We start from the raw sequence: 19,392 nt of genomic DNA, 5'->3' as shown, positions 1-19,392 counted from the left end.
CTATTATTGAGAGGCAAAGGTTGAAGAGCTCCTTTATAGGATAATTCGACTGTTTTATTTACGTTAAAAGAGAGTAAATTAGAGTCAGACCAGGTCTTTATCTTCAGTAGATCCGAAGTTATAGTTTCATGAAGAGATGCAATAGTTGAGTTACTCCAAGTGATACTGGTATCATCAGCAAAAAGAAAAATTTTCCCATCGATTTTTAAATTAATGATGTCATTTATAAAGATAAGGAACAGAAGAGGACCCAATAATGAACCTCGTGGTACTCCACATACCATGTTTTTGAGACTAGAGTCAGTATCATTTGCTCTAACTAATTGTTTCCTATTATTCAAGTAGGATTGGAACCAATTTAAATAAATACCTCGAATTCCATAGAAATTTAGTTTTGTAATCAAGATGTCGTGATTTACATAATCAAAAGCTTTGGCATATTCGCAGAAAACAGTGGCAGTATAAAGATTATTGTTTAGTTCTTGGTAAACCTCATGTAGTACAGAAAACATGACATCAGTGGTACAATTATTTGTTAAAAAGCCGAACTGATTTTGTGATGAAATGTTGTTATCAACGATAAAGGACATGAGTCGAGTTTTAATGAGTCTCTCGATAATTTTGGAGAGTACCGGTAGTAACGCAATAGGTCTATAGTTGCAGGCATCAGATTTTTCACCACCCTTATGAAGAGGAATAATAATGGCTGTCTTTAGGCACTCTGGAAATTTACCTTTTTCGAAGGAATCATTAATTAGAGAGACAAGGACACATTTTCTGTGAGATTAGAGAAAAATTTTATAGATAGTCCATCGAGACTATCAGAGTTATCGACTGGTCTTAAAAATAATGAATTCGAGACCTTTCTTGAGTTAGGGAGATAGGAAATGGGATCTTGTTGCGGCAAAATAGTTGATGTTATATTTTTACTCTCATTAACGAAATAGTCGTTTAGACTTTCAGGATTTGGAAGGGAAAATGATTGACCTGTGTGAGTTTTATTTCGAAGATCGTTTATTATAGACCAAGTTTCTTTTGCAACACTTTTAGAGCTTTCCAGACGATTTTGATAATAGGCTTTTTTAGCTGATTTGACAAGTTTTAGATATGTTGTCCTGTACTTCGTGATATATTCAGTGACAGAAACATTGGTAGTAAATTTCTTGATGTATAGTAGTTAACGCATATTCTTGGCTGATATGCGAATACCTCTCGTAACCCAAGGTTTCCGATGTTTTGGCTAAATAGGGATTAAAGGAAATGCCTTATTGAAGATGCGGAGAAGCTTATCTAGAAAATCACTGAAATTATAGTCCACGTCTATAAAAGGAAAGTGCCACTCAGAAGTTAAGCATAAATTTTGGAATTTACGAAAATTCTGGGTGGAAAAAATCCTACCTAAACGTCGGGTTTTTGAGGAGGGTTTGCTGAAGGTGTTAAACTACGTATACAGTGCTTCATGATCAGATAGTCCCGCATTAATATAGAGCAGACATCAAGGGGTGGGAAAACGGAGACAATATAATCGATTATGGTAGATGTAGTTTCTGTAATCCTTGTAGGAGAATTAACGTGCATTGAGAGACCATACGATTCAAATATGTTGGCCAGGGACACTTGGGTAGCACAAGCAGCAGCATAATTAATGTTAAAATCACCGCATAGAATTTTTCTGCTTTTATGAGGCAGGTCATCTAACAAATTTAGCAGGTTCTCAAAAAATAGTTCCACGGTAGAGTCAGGTGATCTATAAATGCAAATAATGTAAAGATTAAGATTTTTATTATAAACTACGGAAAACTTAAAGAAGGATTCACTTTACAAAAAGTCATATTTTGTTACCACAGAAAAATCATTATTTCTAGAGAGAATTAGGGTGCCTCCATGAGCCGAACTTGGACGATCATACCTGGCAATTGTGGTATATTTTTTTACAAAATGAGGCTCGTTGACTTCAAGCCAGTGCTCTGTAACCGCAACTATCGGGGGAAATCCTAATTCCTCCTAGTTCCTTTCTCACGTACATTGTCTCGTTCATCCTTTCTTCATTTTTCCTCATAAATTCTTTCATCATTCTAATCATAACTGCAATTTTATCTTTGTCTTCATCTTCTCTCTTCCATTTATCCTCTTCATCGGTATCTACCTCGCTTCCTTTTTCCGTTAAGTATTACCGCAATATCCAATATATTATACAGGGTGTCCCGAAAATATTGGTCATAAATTATTCCACACATTCTGGGGTCAAAAATAGACCGACTGAACCTAACTTACCTTAGTACAAATGTGCTCATAAAAAAAGTTACAGCCCTTTGAAGTTAATAAATGAAAAATGATTTTTTTCAATATATCGAAACCTATTAGAGATTTTTTATTGAAAATGGACATGAAGTATTCTTATGGCAGGAACATCTTAAAACAAAATTATAGTGAAATTTGTCCACCCCATAAGAATTTTATGGGGGTTTTGTTCCCTTAACCCCCCTTCCCAAACTTTTGTGTACGTTCCAATTAATTCATTTTTCTGGTACCATTAGTTAAACACAGCGTTTCTAAAACTTTTTTGCCTCTTAGTATTTTTTAGATAAGCCATTTTTTATCGGGATGCGGCTTCTTTTTTAATATGTTTACATAAAAATTTTATCGGGGTTTTGTTCCTTTAAACCCCCCAAATGTTTGTGTACATTCCAATTAAACTATTATTGTGGTACCATTAGGTAAACACAGTGTTTTTAAAACTTTTTTGCCTCTTAGTCTTTTTTTAATAAGTCACCTTTTATCAAGATGTGGCTTCTTTTTCAAAATATATCTAATAATGTAAATTATAAATAAATTTTCGGATTATTACATAAGAGCTCTCTATAATCGTACTTTATACAAATATGTGGTGGATTCGACAAATATTCAAAATATCTCGATAAACACTGGCTTATCGAAAAAGTACTAAGAGGCAAAAAAAAGTTTTAAAAATAGTGTGTTTTCCTAATAGTGCAACAATAATAGCTTAAATGGAACGTACACAAAAGTTTGGGGGCTTTAAGGGAACAAAACTCCCAAATAATTTTTATGGGGTGCGCAAAATTCACTTTAATCTTTTTTTAAGATGTTGGTACTATAAGAATGCCACATGTCAAGTTTCAATAAAAAATCTCTAAGAAATGATGAACAAGTTGCTGATATGAGCACATTGTGTAAATGTTACAATGTTAGGGTATAGAAAGTCTAATGCTCACAATCTTATTGAAGGTTTTTATTAAAACAGTTTTCAGGCGACCGGTTTCGGCGTTTACAGTTTATACGCCATCATCAGGCCTTTTAAGAAACTGAATAAGCTAAAATAAATAAGCTGTTAAAAAAAATTCTTTTAATTATTTTTTAACAGCTTATTTTTTAACGGTATTTTTTAACCTAGGGCAACTCTATTTTTTAACACCTTATTTATTTTAGCTTATTCAGTTTCTTAAAAGACCTGATGATGGCGTATAAACTATAAACGCCGAAACCGGTCGCCTGAAAACTGTTTTAATAAAAACCTTCAATAAGATTGTGAGCATTAGACTTTCTATACCCTAACATTTCTAAAGCTCTAAGAGTTTTCGATATATGAAAAAAAATCGATTTTCATTTTGTAACTTCAAAGGGCTGTAAGTTTTTTTGTATGCACTATTGTATATAGGTAAGTGAGGTTCAATCAACCTATTTTTGACTCCAGAATCTGTGGTATAATTTATAACCAGTCTTTTCGGGATACCCTGTACTTCCCAGATATTCAAGATTTCTCTTTTTTATCATCTTGGTAAGTCACCTTCGCCTTGACCTATTATTTTTAAGACTTCTATGTTCGAAATGCGTTGAACCCATGATCTTTTGAGCATTGTACGATATGACCACATCTCTAGGGCTTATAATTTATTGCTCAATATAAATTCAGTTGTGATCTCTGAATACTCCTTCTTTTTATCGTTTTATTATATTTACCTTTTGAATTTGTGTTTCTTTTCGATATTTTGGATTTGGTTTTGATTCATAGTACAGTAAAATATCCGTTAACCGAAACCTTTTTAACTGAAACATCGTTTAACCGAAATGGCTACAAAATAAATATAGCTACAGAACATCGTTGTCAAAGGAAAACACAAAAGAAAATAGAAGATTAAAAAAACATTTTAAAACCATGTTAATTTTCCTTAATTTTATTGCTTTGTTCTGTATTTACATATTAAAGAAAACATTACGAAATCACCTCATAGAATTTTTTAAAACCAACTTTGACCAAGAATACTATGTACTTAATTTGATACAAGAAGAATACAAAAAACAGTGTTACTTTTAACCGAAATTCTTGTTATTCGAAACGGCCTGCCCCCCAGTTATTTCGGTTAACGGAGGTTTTACTGTAGTTTGTTTCTTACCTAGTCCAGCAATTTAAATTGTTGATAATAGTATCAATTTAGTAAACTGTTTGGAAAGAATGAAATTTATTAGAAAAAAGGATACAATAGAGATAATTTGTTTGTGGGTAATAAAAAAGTAAAATTAGAAAACATAAGAATCCGCAGACTGGCAAACAAATAAAATATGTGTTAACTTTTGAAAAACCTGTATCTACCTATTATAACTCTTAAAAATCTAATGAATTGTTGATTAAATTTCATATTCTAAAATTATTGGTTCAATTGGTCAATTTAAGGGTTTAAACAAAAAAATAATGTGTGTGTACTTTGTACGCACGTAAGAAGTTATACTTCTGTTATATAATTTCAACAAAATAAATATACTTAACTGTTTATATTTGCATTTTATTTAAATATTAAACTAACTTTCTTACCTACCACTTTCAAAAATTTTTTATTAAAACTTCCAAAAATTAAAAAAAAAACGTGAATCGTCCGGGATTTGAACCCGCGACCTCTCGATCTCTAGTCCAATGCTCTACCTCTTATCTGTTTCCTCTCCAGAGTTGGGAGCCGTTTTTTACTGTCTGTGTGCGCATGCGTGCAGAATTATGAAATTTTACTCTCAATCGCGCCTAAAGAAGTATAACTTCAATAAAAACAGAGCGGAAAACTGAAATTCGGTTATGGCAAAATACCGCCAATGTTAAGAGAAAACTTTAATTTCAATTTTCCCAGAGAGCCAGACAAACCAATATCCAGTTCAGAATAACAAAATGCTGACGCAGCGTTTTTACAAAAGTTTATGACTCTCTTTAAGGTCGTAAATAATACATTTTGTTTTTATATCCATACAATTATATGCCAAATCATAAATATCCGCATATTTTTATTAAATATAAAAAATAAAGGTAAATGAAAAAAATTAAGTAGTTACTTTAGAAATATCTCATTACAAAAAAACCGAAATGATCTTTACTTTTTTTTTAAATTAACGTGCATGTGACATCTATGGTCATTAGCACGAGTTACAGTTTACATGGTAATATTATAAATTACAAATAGTATAGTTAACATTATTTAACATTAAAATAAAAATCGGTTAACAATTATATTTTATTTAACAGTTGATTCTTCTCGAGGAATTTGATAACCTTGTTGATTTGGTCTGTGCTGTTGAGGACCTCTTTGAAGTTAGGACTGATACCAAGCTGTTGGCGTTCTTCGGCATAAAAAGGACAGTCAATAAGTATGTGTCTGATTCGGAGAGTAGTATTGCAGTGTTGACATTTTGGTAGTGGAGATGATGTCATCAAATAGCCATGTGTTAAACGGGTATGTCCTATACGCAGTCTCCGTATGATTTTTCCGAGATAAACTAGAGCAGGTAAATAGGTTCACTGAGGGCTTAATTTCATGCAGCGCTGAAGTAATTTTATTCCAGTGAATTTGCCAGGTGGATCGATTGAGCTTCTTCAGTCTGGCTTTTAGATCATTGCAGATTTGTATATTCAGCATGGTATACATCGATGATGCAGCTTTTTTGGCAAGGCAATCGGCTTTTTCGTTACCACTAATCCATACATGGGATGGTACCCATAATAAAGTGACTTTTGGATTTTGATTTATAAGAAGCTGATAAATGTCATGAATATCTTGGACAAGAGGATGGTTGGTGATTATATAATTGATGGAGTGTATAGAGGAAAGTGAATCAGTACATATGGCTATGTGTGTGTTTGGATATTTTTGAGCATGTTTGAAAGCACACAAGATAGCTAGCAGTTCGCCAGTGTGAATACTACACCAAGCAGAAATTTTACAGAGTTCGATAGGCTGTTGAAGAGTAGTTAGAGAATATCCAACTCCACTTTCAGATTTTGACGCGTCAGTGTAAAGAACTATGTTATATTTATTTTTGTTTATAAGTTCTAGAAAGAGATTTCTTAATGTGTTAACACTGACATCTTCCTTGTTAAATTTGGTGAGGGACATATATCATGATGAGGGAGTAGGTTGGTCCAATAGGAATTATCGGAGAATGGTAGAGTTCTGGTTTCAGACAAATTTATATCTTTTAATAACGGCTGTAGAAGATGAGGAAAAGGATGTATATAATTAAGTTACAAGGAGCATTGTTATGAGGTTGGTGTGATGATGTAATTAAAGGATACACCGGATTGGAGGGATTGGAAGAAATTGCAGCAACATAAGAGGAATGAAGGTATTCTCGTCTAAGCCACAGGGGAGGTTCATTTGCTTCACAACAAAGACTTTCTGCCGGACTAGAACGAAATGCTCCAAGACATAGTCGGATAGCCGTATTGTGCACTGTATTTAGTGAATTTAGGTTTGACTTAGATGCAGACATATAGATCAAACATTCATAGTCAAGATTGGAACGGATTAGTGATCTGTAAACTTTCAGTAACGTAGTTTCTTCCGCTCCCCAATGATAATGTGAGAGTGTTTTAATTATATTTAACCTTTTAAGGCACGCTCCTTTAGTTTCCTGAATGTGCTGTTTCCAGGTTAATCTTGAATCAAATATCAGCCTTAATATTTTGCAATTATCAACGACCGGTAATTTAAAGTTGTTGACGGTGATTTCAGGGTTAAAAGAATTAATTCTTCTACTGAATTTAATAACTTTGGACTTAGAATGGGAAAGAGTAAGTCCTAGGGATGCAACTTTGATTTGTAGATCATTTACTGCTAATTGCAGAATTTTACTAGTAGTAGCGTGGGATTTACCCTGGCAGTACATTATTAGGGCATCGGCATATAATAAGCATTTGATAGGTGGAAGGATATTGTGACATAACTGGCTAATCGCGAGAATGAATAAAGATGTGCTTAAAACTGAACCTTGTGGAACTCCGTCATATTGGATATGTGGAGAAGAAAGGAAGTTATTGACAGACACCCTGAATGTTCTAGATGTTAGGAAGTTTTTTATAAAAGCGTATATGTTGCCAGTGAGGTTACATTGAAAAAGTTTGTCAAGAATTGCGTTTCTTGAGATGGTGTCAAATGCGCCTTCTATGTCGAAGATTGTAGCTATCAGATCGTGTTTGCTATTAATCGCGTTAGATATATGGGTTTGAAGTAGTGCAAGGTTATCTCTTGTGGAGCGCTGTCTTTGGTAGCCAGATTGTTCCTGTGGAATGATCTTGTATTTTTAACCCTGGAAGCTCACACTTGGGTGTGAGATACCCATCGCGACACTTAACTGCATGTAGCTTGCGCAGCTGAATTTCAATGGTAATGCTGCTTTATGTAAATTCAGTCTCTAGTCTGCCAAGGACGGGTGTGTAGTTGCGGTCTCATTTGAGTAATATTTCCAATCACGAGAATTTATTAAATACAGGCTAGGGTATGTAGCACCCATGTGTGAGGTTTGCGATCAAGTGTGCGTTCAAGTTAATGACCTAACAACACAACATCCCGCAAATTTAGTAAAGAAAACTAGGTGTTATTTCTGCAAAGGCAAAGATGGAAAAGCAAAGCGTGCATGCTCGGCTTGCTATAAAGCATAATGCATGGAGCATAGAGCCACACTGTCTTATGAATGTAGTTATTAAAATGAGTGAAACTGAAATACCTGGCTAAGAATGAATATGAGTTCTATAATCAAAAGGTGTTATATTTTAGTTAGAAAAACCATTTTGTTGTTAAATTAAATTAAAATATTTTGAATTATTTTTCCGGTTTTTTAGAAAATGTTTTTAAATTAATTTTAGGTATTTTTAATATTTTGTTCTTTTGTGTTACTACAATTAAGAGAGAGAAAATAAAATTATTGATTTAATTATTCGTATGTATTCAATAGTGATTAGAGAGTCTCTGGAAATCATAAAATATTAACTTTTTTTTTTAATTCTTCACAAAAAATCATTGGGTATCTGACACCCATGTGTGCAGTTTATGTAAAAAAAAATAGGTGTGATCTTCCAGGGTTAAAAATACCATAGCAGACGTTTGTTGATCTTTGTTTCCATTAATTTGCACATAGTGCATGTGAGGGAGATGGGTCTGTAAGATTGTGGAAAACTAGTTGGCTGATTTGGCTTGAGTATAGGTATTACAATAGACTTGTTCCATTCAGATGGAAATTTATGTGAGCTCCAAATTAGATTGTATAAAGTTAGGAGTTTTTTAAGAGCATAATTAGACAAGTACTTTAGAAATGCATAAGGAATATCATCGGGCCCAGCTGCGGTGTTTCTGCAATTAGCTAAAGCAGATATAAGCTCATATATAGTGAAAGGAGAATTAAGTGGTCTACTATGTTCAGAAGATATCAGGTTACTTCTGTGTGGATTTATTTCACAAGGAGACATATTAATATGATTAGTTTTGTTTCTGAATTTATCTTCGAAATGTTTAGCAAAGGTGTTAGGAATAAGTTCATGTGAAGTGATCTCTATACCATTTGAAACTACACGAGTAATTTTAATATTAGTTTTGTGACCTTGAATTTGTCATATTTTTTTCTCAATTTGGCTAGAATTTGAATTTTCATTAATGGAAGATACATAATCCTGCCAGGATGACTTTTTGCGTTTTTTGACTATGTGTTTGGCTTTTGTTTTAAATTTTTTGTAATTTATTAAATTTTCAAGGCTTCTGTTTTTTTGGTACTTGTTTAGAGCTTTTTTGGATAGACGAATTGCCTCTTCGCAAGAAGAGTTCCACCAAGGAACTGCCTTATGATTTGGAGAGAATATTGTTGTGCCGATGTGAATCTTAGCAGCCGAGAGAATTGTCACTGATATTGACGTTAATAAGTAGTCAACATCATTGGTTGTCGGATGTTCATTTTCGATCAAGAGAGTATCAACAGATTTTGAATATTCTGACCAGTTAGCTTTGTTTAAGCGCCAATAACTTTTGGAAGATACAGCTCCACTACAGTTGTTGGAAATTATTATAGGATAATGATTGCTGTCAAAGAGATCATCGGCTGTTTGCCAGGATAGAAAAGGTGCTGATTTAGGGTCACTTATACTAAGGTCAATGGCAGAGAATGATCCAGAGGAAATGTTCAAGTGAGTATTAGATCCTGTGTTAAGAAGACATGAGTTTGTGTAGTTAAGGATATTTTCAACTATTTTTCCACGATCAAATGTAGATTTAGAACCACACATACTGTTATGTGCGTTAAAGTCTCCTGTGAGTATAAACGGCTGTGGTAGCTGGAATATAAGGTCTAGGAGCTCTTCCTCTTTTAAAGGATGATTTGGGGGAATATATATGGAGCAGATAGTAAGCTTATTAGGGCAAAATGTAGTTATGGCAATTACCTCAAGATTCGTTGTTAAAGGTAGCATTTTTGAGTAGATTTCACTGGAAGTAAAAATTGATGCACCTCCACTAGCTCTGATGCAGTTCGTCCTAATGAAGTGGTATCCTTCAAAGGATTTAGGGTGAGGAATATTATTTGTAGTAAAATTAGTCTCTTGTAGACAAATGAAATCTGGATGGTAAATTGATGTAAGATATTGTATGTGTTCAAGGCGCGGATAATATCCGTCCCAATTCCATTCTAAAATAGTGAAAAGGTATTTTTTATTTTTAGAAAAGATCGGTATCATTGGTGTTGGAGTCACATGAATTACTGGACGTAAGGCTTGCAACTTCGTCAGCGTCTACGGGATTTAATGTGATCTTTAGCTTTTTAGATAATCTTGTAATGCGATTTTTAAGCGATCTATCAGATACAGTTTGATATATTTGCGTAAGGTCTTCTAAAAGAGACTTAATGTTGGTGGTAAAGTTATGAGCTTCTTTTAGAGGATCACTGCTACCAAAGGAATTTTCCAGGAAGGCAATAAGTTGTAAGATTAGCACTAATTAATTGTTTAATAGTTGATTTAGCAGAGGGAGTAATTTTACCAAGTTCTATGTCATCAGTTTTTAATTTATTTTTAGGAGCTGTTTTAGGAGTTGCAAAGGCTGTGGTAGATTCAGCATTTATAGGGTTTAAGTGTGGGGGGTTATCAGTAACCGATAAAGTGGGTGAATTGAGACTTGTGTCGGTAGAATAAGTTCTTTTAATGCAAGGATTTGAAGGTAAAGACACTGACATTGGAGACTGTTCGTTTGGAATTGTTAAGTCGGTATTAGTTGGATTGATTTCTTCTTTTGAGGAGGAGGAAGGAGGAGATATAGTAGAAGGAGGTTCTAATGGGATTAGTCTAGAAGTTGTATTTTGAGAAGGATTGCTAGATATTTCTTGAGGGTTAGGACAGGAGTCTGCAGTGTGTCCAGGTTGTTTACATAAAAAACATTCAAGTTTATCCGAAGTGATAAAGATTCTATTATTAGTATTTTCATGCGATATTACAATTGAGGTATTTAACTCAAAGTTTTCTTTATCCGGTATAATATAGATAGAGCGTCGAAAACTGAAAATGTGAGCCTATTCGTCCTCAGGTGTACCGCATCGGATAAAAGAGATAGGAGAAGCAAGTTGTAATCGAAGTTCGTCTTTAAGTGCTTGCTCTATGAGTGAATTCGGGATCGAAGGGCTCAGGTTGGACAGTAGTAGCCTCTTTGCAGTTGTAATAAGTCTGCGAATAGATATTGTTTGATTTCTAACAGTAATGGTCGGATAATTTTGCAGAAGATTATCTACTACGGATAAGGAAGAAAGATATATGCATATACGCTGGTTAGAAATTCGTGAAGAGGTTATGTCTTTAGGGGTAACAATTTCGCCAATTGCCTTGATGTAATCAAATAGCACGACGTCTGGAAGAGCGTTCATAACGATGGCAAAAGTTCTACTGGGACATGATATTGCTGTTGTAGATTTTTTCGGTGTGATTGTTGTTACTGTAGCAAAGCTAGGTTGAACTGTTTGTGATAATGCTTGTGATGCTGTTTGTGAACATGTTGATGCCATAATTTGATTTTAATATTCTGGATGCCAAAATATTAAATATGTATGGCCAGTAAGAACTGGCCTAATTTTTTGGCTGTCGATATTTGCTATTGATTAAAATCGACTTACCAGTATTTTTACTTGGTAAACACAACACATTAACTAACTAGTTTTTATATAAACTACTATTAGTAGAGGCGATAAGCGAGGAGTACTTTACTCGTTGACCTCTGAAATGGGAAATCGATCTTTACTTTTTTGCTCTGACGTTCGATGTGAAATTATTATTATTTATCACGAAAACCGTTGTATTTAGGGAAGTAGTGTCCTAGGTATTTTCCGTTAATGTTTGAAAAAGTGACCATTATTTTTAAAGAAAACTGACATAACTAAAAATTTGACCTTTTTCTGTGTTAAATCAAATATCATCGTTTTTTTGTTTTTGTTTCTTACACAATTATTAGAAACATTCACTTTTCCATATTATTTGTTTTTAATTATTTATCCATTTTAGCAGTTACCGTTTAGAACTTACAGTTAGATTAAAATTTGAAAAATCCATTTTTGTCTCTCCTGAAAGTTTTGAGTTGTGACAGATTTCTTCCGAATGAGCGATGTACAGACGTCTTCCATATTACCGAGAAATCTCTATATTATCCGCGCATCTCAAGCTCCCCTCTTCTAATAAATTCTAATAATAACTTCTAATAAATATATTTTTTAAATTTTTTAATCCGACAGGTCATAAACCGAAATAATATTTCAGCCTCATGTTCAGCTTTCTTGCAACGTATCTTCCGCACAATTTGATTTCCATGAAAAATTTTCCTCCATAAGTTTTTTCCGCAATATCACCAAACTGCAAAATTGACTGCCACTGTGTCCCGAAAAAATTACATTCCTATGCTAAACAGAAAGTTTCACATTCAATTCACCTTTTTATTTATATGTTTACCCTGTAAACTACCAGACAATTCTTCAAACGTTCGTTCGGGCTCATAATCAGTACCAGTTGAATATTATAATAGATACGATTCCCGATGCTTGTCCTTGTATGTACATGTACACCTTTAAAGAGTCGACACAGGACGAGAAAGTTATCTCAACAGTACAAGTATAGAAGGTTCACAAATATAGTGTCTTCATTATCCCACTGGCTTTTTAAAAATGACGGTAAAGTCATAAAAATAAATCAGTGGGTCAGAAATTAGGATTCGAATTATTTATCCTCTGCGCTTTTTAAGGTAGAAATATAAAGAAGAACGAAGTGGTGAAATACGCGACAAGGGAATCTATAATTGAATCGGTCATTTTGAGAAGGGGTCATCTCCACTTTTTTGACATTTCCACTTTTCGTTGAATTTATATTTAATACACATAGAGACGTCTATTCCACATGAAAACGGGTCAACTTTCAATGTTATTACAATAAGCACAGCATACCCCGCAAACCAGTTCAGGTTGGAAAGGGGTCATCTCCTAGAGATACCCATTTGAGATGACCCGTTTTCCAAATGAACAACATCTGTTCATATTAAAAACGGGTCATCTCTATTTAAAAAATTTGAGGTTTCTAGGTCTTTTAAAATTTAAAAACATTTTTAAAATATTCATCAGCTTGTATTTATTTAGCCGTTTAATGTGTGTAATAAACAATATTCACATTATAATGACTATTTTTTTCTTTTCATACCTGTTCATTTTGAAAACGGGTCATCTCTTTTTAAAAAAATTGCGGTTTCTAGGTCTTTTCAAACCTAAAAAAATATTTTTAAATTATTCATCAGCTTGTATAGTGAATATTAAACCCAAAAAATATTTAAAACAATTATTTTCCTAATAGTCTTCAAGATAAAAAGTGTTTGACCTCTCCTGTAAAATTTAAAAAAGTGGAGATGACCCCTTTTCAAAATGACTGATTCAATTACATTCAAGACTTGTCGTTCACCGTATTAATAATCTTTAGCGAACCAGTTCCTTTAATACCCACAAAAGTGAATAAAACTATAAACTAAAAGCAAAGATGATTCAGATTTGATTACAGAATATGGTCTCCACTAGGTGCTTGTACGTATTTCGATTTCAACTTGTTCTCATCAGAGCACCTGTCCAGTTCAGTGCTTCTACAGCACTGAACTGGAATCAAATATTTTAATCTTTTCGGAGTAATTATGTCATTGGACTTCGTAAGTTGTAGGTTTTTACCCAAAGTAATGGAAAGTAGAACTGGAAGTCGATATTTGAACTCTTCGTGTAATTTTGCGTCGATTGATATACGATTTTACTAATTTTAAGTCATTGTTACTAAACTTTGGGTGATCATTGTTTAAACAGAAATGACTTCAAAGCCGGAACTAAAGATTCAAACTTTCAATACGCTTCAATTGATGTGTTACATGTACTATTTCTGAGACTGTAATGGCACTTCTGGTTAGAACTTTTTAACCGGAAATGACATAAAAACCAAAATTTTACATTTGTCCTCATCTTGCTAAGACACGTCGAATGATATATCGCTTATACTATTTCAGTGACTTTAAAACAGTACTTACGGTTGCAACTCAAAAACTGGAAGTCCGATGTCAAATTTCTCATCTTTAATACCATCCTTTTGTTATAAGCTTTCATTCGACACCTCATTTTTGTCATTCTATCTGTATTAATAACGGAGGATTTGTATTCGCGGATGGACAGACAGGCGGACAGACAGTCATAAAACCGAAAGTATATATTTGTTCTCGTCTTGCGAAGACGCGTCGAATAATATATCATTTGTACTATTTCGGTGACTTTAAAACAGTACTTCTGGTCGTATTTCTAAAAGCGGAAGTCCTAGTCCTCCTAAATGACGGAGGAGTTAGAGTCGCGGTCAGACGGACAGACGGACAGACAGCCTAGGTCAAATTTATCACCTTTAGTCCCATCCTTCGATAATAAGCTTTCATTCGACGCCTCATTTATCACTCTACCTGGTATAATGACGGAGGAGTTTTATATTCGCGGTCAGACGGACCGACGGACAGATAGTCTAAGTCAAATTTCTCACCTTTGGTGCCATCCTTGGATTATAAGCTTTCATTTGACAATTTGTTATTCTACCTAGTATAATGACGGAGGAGTTGTGGTCACACACAGATAAACAGACAGACAGACAGACAGACAGACAGACAGACAGACAGACAGACAGACAGACAGACAGACAGACAGACAGACAGACAGACGGACAGACGGACGTGGATAATTCAAAGTTTTGACATTTTTTCAAAATTGGGTAAAAAAAATAATTACCAAATATGCAACTAGCACTATTTATGAATCGTAAGTCAAATGAAACAGAAACTTAAATTCTAATTATTTATCCTCTGCGCTTTGTAAGATGGAAATATATGGCAGAAGAGAGTGGTCAGCGACAGCGTTTTTTGAGAGACCAGATTCTAGAAGATCAGTAGGCCAGACGATATGTGAACTGAGATAGGGAATCTAAAATTTGCATTCCATTACACGCCAACCTATCTAGGCAAAAACCTAGAGCAAAGTGATTTCTATTACTGACACTGTGTGAGTAAAAGCAGATTACGAAAGGCAGTTAAGATTTAATTTCAATACAAAGCGCTACCATTCTCTTATACGTATTTCGTCCTTGTGGAATCCTCAGAAGAAAGCCATTTTACAATACAGAACAAAACAAACACAGCATGCATACAACCACTACAAACGAATCAGAAACGAAACCAATACTTTCGTCAGACAAATAAAAAGGAACACTGGCATAGTTTCTCAAAACAGATGAAACACGACTTCTACGGAATACAAAGAAGTATGGAGATAGAGAACAAAGGAAAGAGATGAACGAATTAATAAAAATGAAACATATTCACAAGGAAACATGGGCAGACTTCTTCCAATCTCTTTTTGATAAAGGCGACGATAATGAACCACCAACACTTGAAGTTACGACAAACGAAAAAATAAACATCGAGGAGGAAGAGGTTAAGGAAATTAAAAAATTGAACATCTCCAGGAGAGGACAGGATATCGAACGAACTCGTAAAGTATAGAGGACAAGATCTGACAAGATCTAAACCACACTATTAAAACTAATACAAAAAATAACAGAACAAAACAGAATACCGCACGAATTGAGATCAAGCATTCTAATACCTCTCTTCAAAAAGAGACAAATCGGACCCGAAAAATTACAGAGGAATTAAGTTGTTACTAAACACAATATTAACATTAACAACCAAAGTGATAACAAACAAATTGAATGAAATTATAACATTAGCAGAAGAACAACAAGGTGTTAGGTTGGGAACATCATGGACCGACGCCATATTTATAGTGAGGCAAGTTCAAAATAAATCGTTAGAATACAATAAACCGGAATATTTATTAAAAGAAAAGAAAAGTTGGTTCAGATTTGATTACAGTACAGAGCCTCTACTATGTGCTTATACGTATTTCGGAATAACCAAATACGTATTATATAATCAAATCTGAACCATCTTTTCTTTTCATTTAGTTTATACTTTATTCACTTTTGTGGATATTAAAGGAAATAATTCGCTAAAATTATGATCACGATGAATGACAGGACGTGAAATGCAATTTTAGATTTCCCTTGTCGAGTATGTCGCCACTCTCTTATGCTTTGATTTTCCAACTTAAAAAGGATAAATAATTTCGAATTTTACTTCCTGACTTATTTGACTTTCGGAATATTTATGTTTCGTGGACCTTAAAAAATAATTTCACAAGGTCAAATTAAAGGACAATATCCATTTGTTATAATTAAGAGAGGTATCTTTAAGAATAATTAAACGGTCGAAAACATCTACCAGAATAATACAATGAAAGTAAAAGTAGAAGAGGAACTAACTCACCCAATTAAAGCTGGAAATGGGATAAAACAGGGGGATTCCTTGAGTCCTTTATTGCTCAACCTGATCATGGATGAAATAATAAAAAATAAGAACTAAAAAAGGATACCAAATGGGAGAACAACAACTTAATTAAATCTACTACGCAGGCAATGCAATGCTATTCTCTCAAAGTGAAGACGATTTACAAAGTATGCTGCACCAATTTATTATAACCGCTAGAAAATTTAACATGTTAATTTCACAAAAAAAGACAAAATGCATGTTATAACAGCAAATCCAATAAGGTGTAAATTGGAGCTGGATGGTCAGATAATAGAACAAGTGATGGAGTTTAAATATCCAGGCATCACTATCCAGCTACGGAAAGCTCGAAACAGAAGTGAAAGATCAAGTGAAAAGAGCAAACAGAGCCGCAGGTTGCCTGAATGAAACAATATGGAGAAGTAAAAATATCGAAAAAGAAGTAAAAGCAGAATTTACAAAACAGTCATCAGACCGACCAATAATGACATAAGAAGCAGAAACACCACCTGACACAGAGAAGACAAAAAGATTACTCGACAGAGCCAGAAGTACAGATATACGACGAAGATGCAAGGTGGAGAAAATTAATAACTGGGTAAGAAACAGAAGAGTAGAATAAAATGACCACATAAGCCGAATGACAACAAATAGAGTAGTAGGGACAGCGAGAGACGGTTCCCCAATAGGAATACGAATAGTGGAAAGACCACGAAAATAATGGAATGACAACTTACGGGTGACATATTGAAAAAAGAGACAGAGTCATGTCTGTACAAAAAGAAGAAAAAGAAGAAGAAGAAAAAATCATCGGAGTAAACTCTTTCATTAAAATAAAATGTTTCTGTCATATTAGCCATTATTTTTAAAAATAATGTGAGTGAGACGCTACAGCGCAGCGTCTATATCTAAATAAATGTCTTTTCATTTACGTTGGATTGAATTTTCGTCGTTAAATGACAAAAAAAAAGGAAAAAATCCAAAGGCTTACTTAAAAGCAGCTAATTAACTAAACAACGTTCCTTCACTTGGTATGCACGAAACACTTCATTACCGGTTGGCTCCAAGAAAATTTAATCAAAATTAGGTCTCCAAGTTTGGAGCGAAAAAACTTTTATTCGTACACCTAAGAAACCACGCTGAATAGTAAGAAGTCAAATTGTAAATTTATGAGCTTTGGCCAAGAATACGATTATCGCCTCAAATAAGATTGTTGTAAATTGTTTAAGTTGAAGAAACTCAGTTTTTATCAACTTTAACATTTTTTGCTAAAGTAATTGTATATATAATCAAATCAACAAAAACTTTAAGGTTACAGACTTCAAGAGGGCGAAAGAACTACACTTGCGAGCAAAAAAATCGACTAACTCTGTGAATTTAAGATTTATTTAATTCAACTTGAATTAAAACAACTAGTGCCAAAAAATATTGTCTATTATATAGGTTCCAAAAATTAACTGTTTTGTGGCAATCGGCAACGTGTTGTAAAATTTGCCTACTTCTGTATGGCTTACAGAATGAAGCAAACATTGTAACGTGCATGTTCTACGCAATTTAGACCCCTATGAATTTGCCGGTGGTCGTCTAAGTCGCTTTTCAAAGGTTAACGTGTGTATACACTTCGAAGTGAATATTTTACAAAATGGATACTTCACCAGTGAAGGCGGTCCAGGTAACTGCATAATTACGAGAAGGATATACTCAGAGGACTGTCGCCCGTCGCCTGCTTATGACGAAGTCGGCAGTCTCAAGGTCTTACCGTTGCAGCTGGTCGATAGAGACAGGGCCCCCGTAAGAACTACTGGCGCCTGTGTGCAAAAAAGGATTTTGGCGCCCCTTGTCATTTATAGGCATAGGTATTTTGATAATGTTTTTTTATTTATTTTTTTGGGGTCCGGGCAAATAATCCCCGGACCAATAATCCCGGCCAAAAACTCCCACAAATTATCCCTGGACCAAAATCCCCGGACAAATAATCCCCGGACAAAACATTCCCACAAAAAATCCCGGACAAATATTCCCCACAATTTTTTTTGGACAAAATATCCCCACAAAAAATCCCGGACAAGAAATCCCCACGAATTATTTGTTGCCGGATAATTCTCTAAAAGTTTTCCCGAAATTTTACTAAATTTCGAATTCCAATTCCATGCCGAAATCTTCAAATTTTATATTAATCGTCCAACACTACATGGAATACAATTTTTACGTACACCCAGCTCGACCAAAATGGCCGAGTTGGGCGTACAGAAGAAGCTAACTGCGGTAACGTAAATGCATCTAAGTAACTCCTTTGTACAAGTTAGAATAGTGGGAAAAATATCAAACAGTTGCTGCGTATATTCTGGACTGAGACAGGGAGATCCATTGTCAGCATTGTTGTTTAATCTGGTCTTATAGCCAGGGAGGTAGTGTCAAATTTGACCGGAGCATTTTAGCATGGCTGCTTTCTTTTTATTTAGTTAGGTATTCCAAAGCTTATTAACAAATGATGTGTCAGCTGGCCCAAAACCGGGGATTTTAGACAATAACAGGTAATATATGAAAGTTGATGGAAAAACGCTACAACTTATGTCAAATATTTATCTACGTGACTTGCAACTCTTAATAGCCTTGCTGACTTCTCTCGTAGCTTTCACTCAGGCAATCCGGGTTCAAATCCTGGCGTTGAATTTTTTTTTTGTTTTTAAAATTGACATTTTATTTTGAAAAATAATTATTTTTATAATCAGGGCGTTATTCAGCGGAATACTGGATTTATTGTGTTTTGATTGATTTGCACACTTTAGAGCTATTTTCTATTGGATATATTGCGTTTGGAAGGAATTGGCTGTAACCACTGGATATATTTCATGACAAAGCTATTTAGTATTAATTTAACTCAAATTCTAAAAAACGGGATTTATTGCGTTTTGATTGATCGCTCCTCATACAGACAAACATCCATTTTTATATACCTATTATAGAGAACAGGGAAATATTTAGATTGCTATTAAAAAATGGGGGTTGGTGATAGAAAAGTGAAAAATTAGAGTTGTGTGTATCTTTTGGTTCTACATCATATTACATTAAGAAAAAACAGTTTGTCCAAAAAATAAAAAAAAATTTCGGGAGGGGGTGGGGAGGGTAACCCCGTTTTTCACTTAGATTGGTCGTACTAACTCGGGAAGCTTCAGGGGTTCATTTACAACAACTTTGCTTATTA

Source organism: Diabrotica virgifera, chromosome 10, assembly GCF_917563875.1.
Source record: "Diabrotica virgifera virgifera chromosome 10, PGI_DIABVI_V3a".
NCBI classification, from domain to species: Eukaryota; Metazoa; Arthropoda; class Insecta; order Coleoptera; family Chrysomelidae; genus Diabrotica; species Diabrotica virgifera.
Note: the sequence above shows the minus strand (reverse complement) of the source record.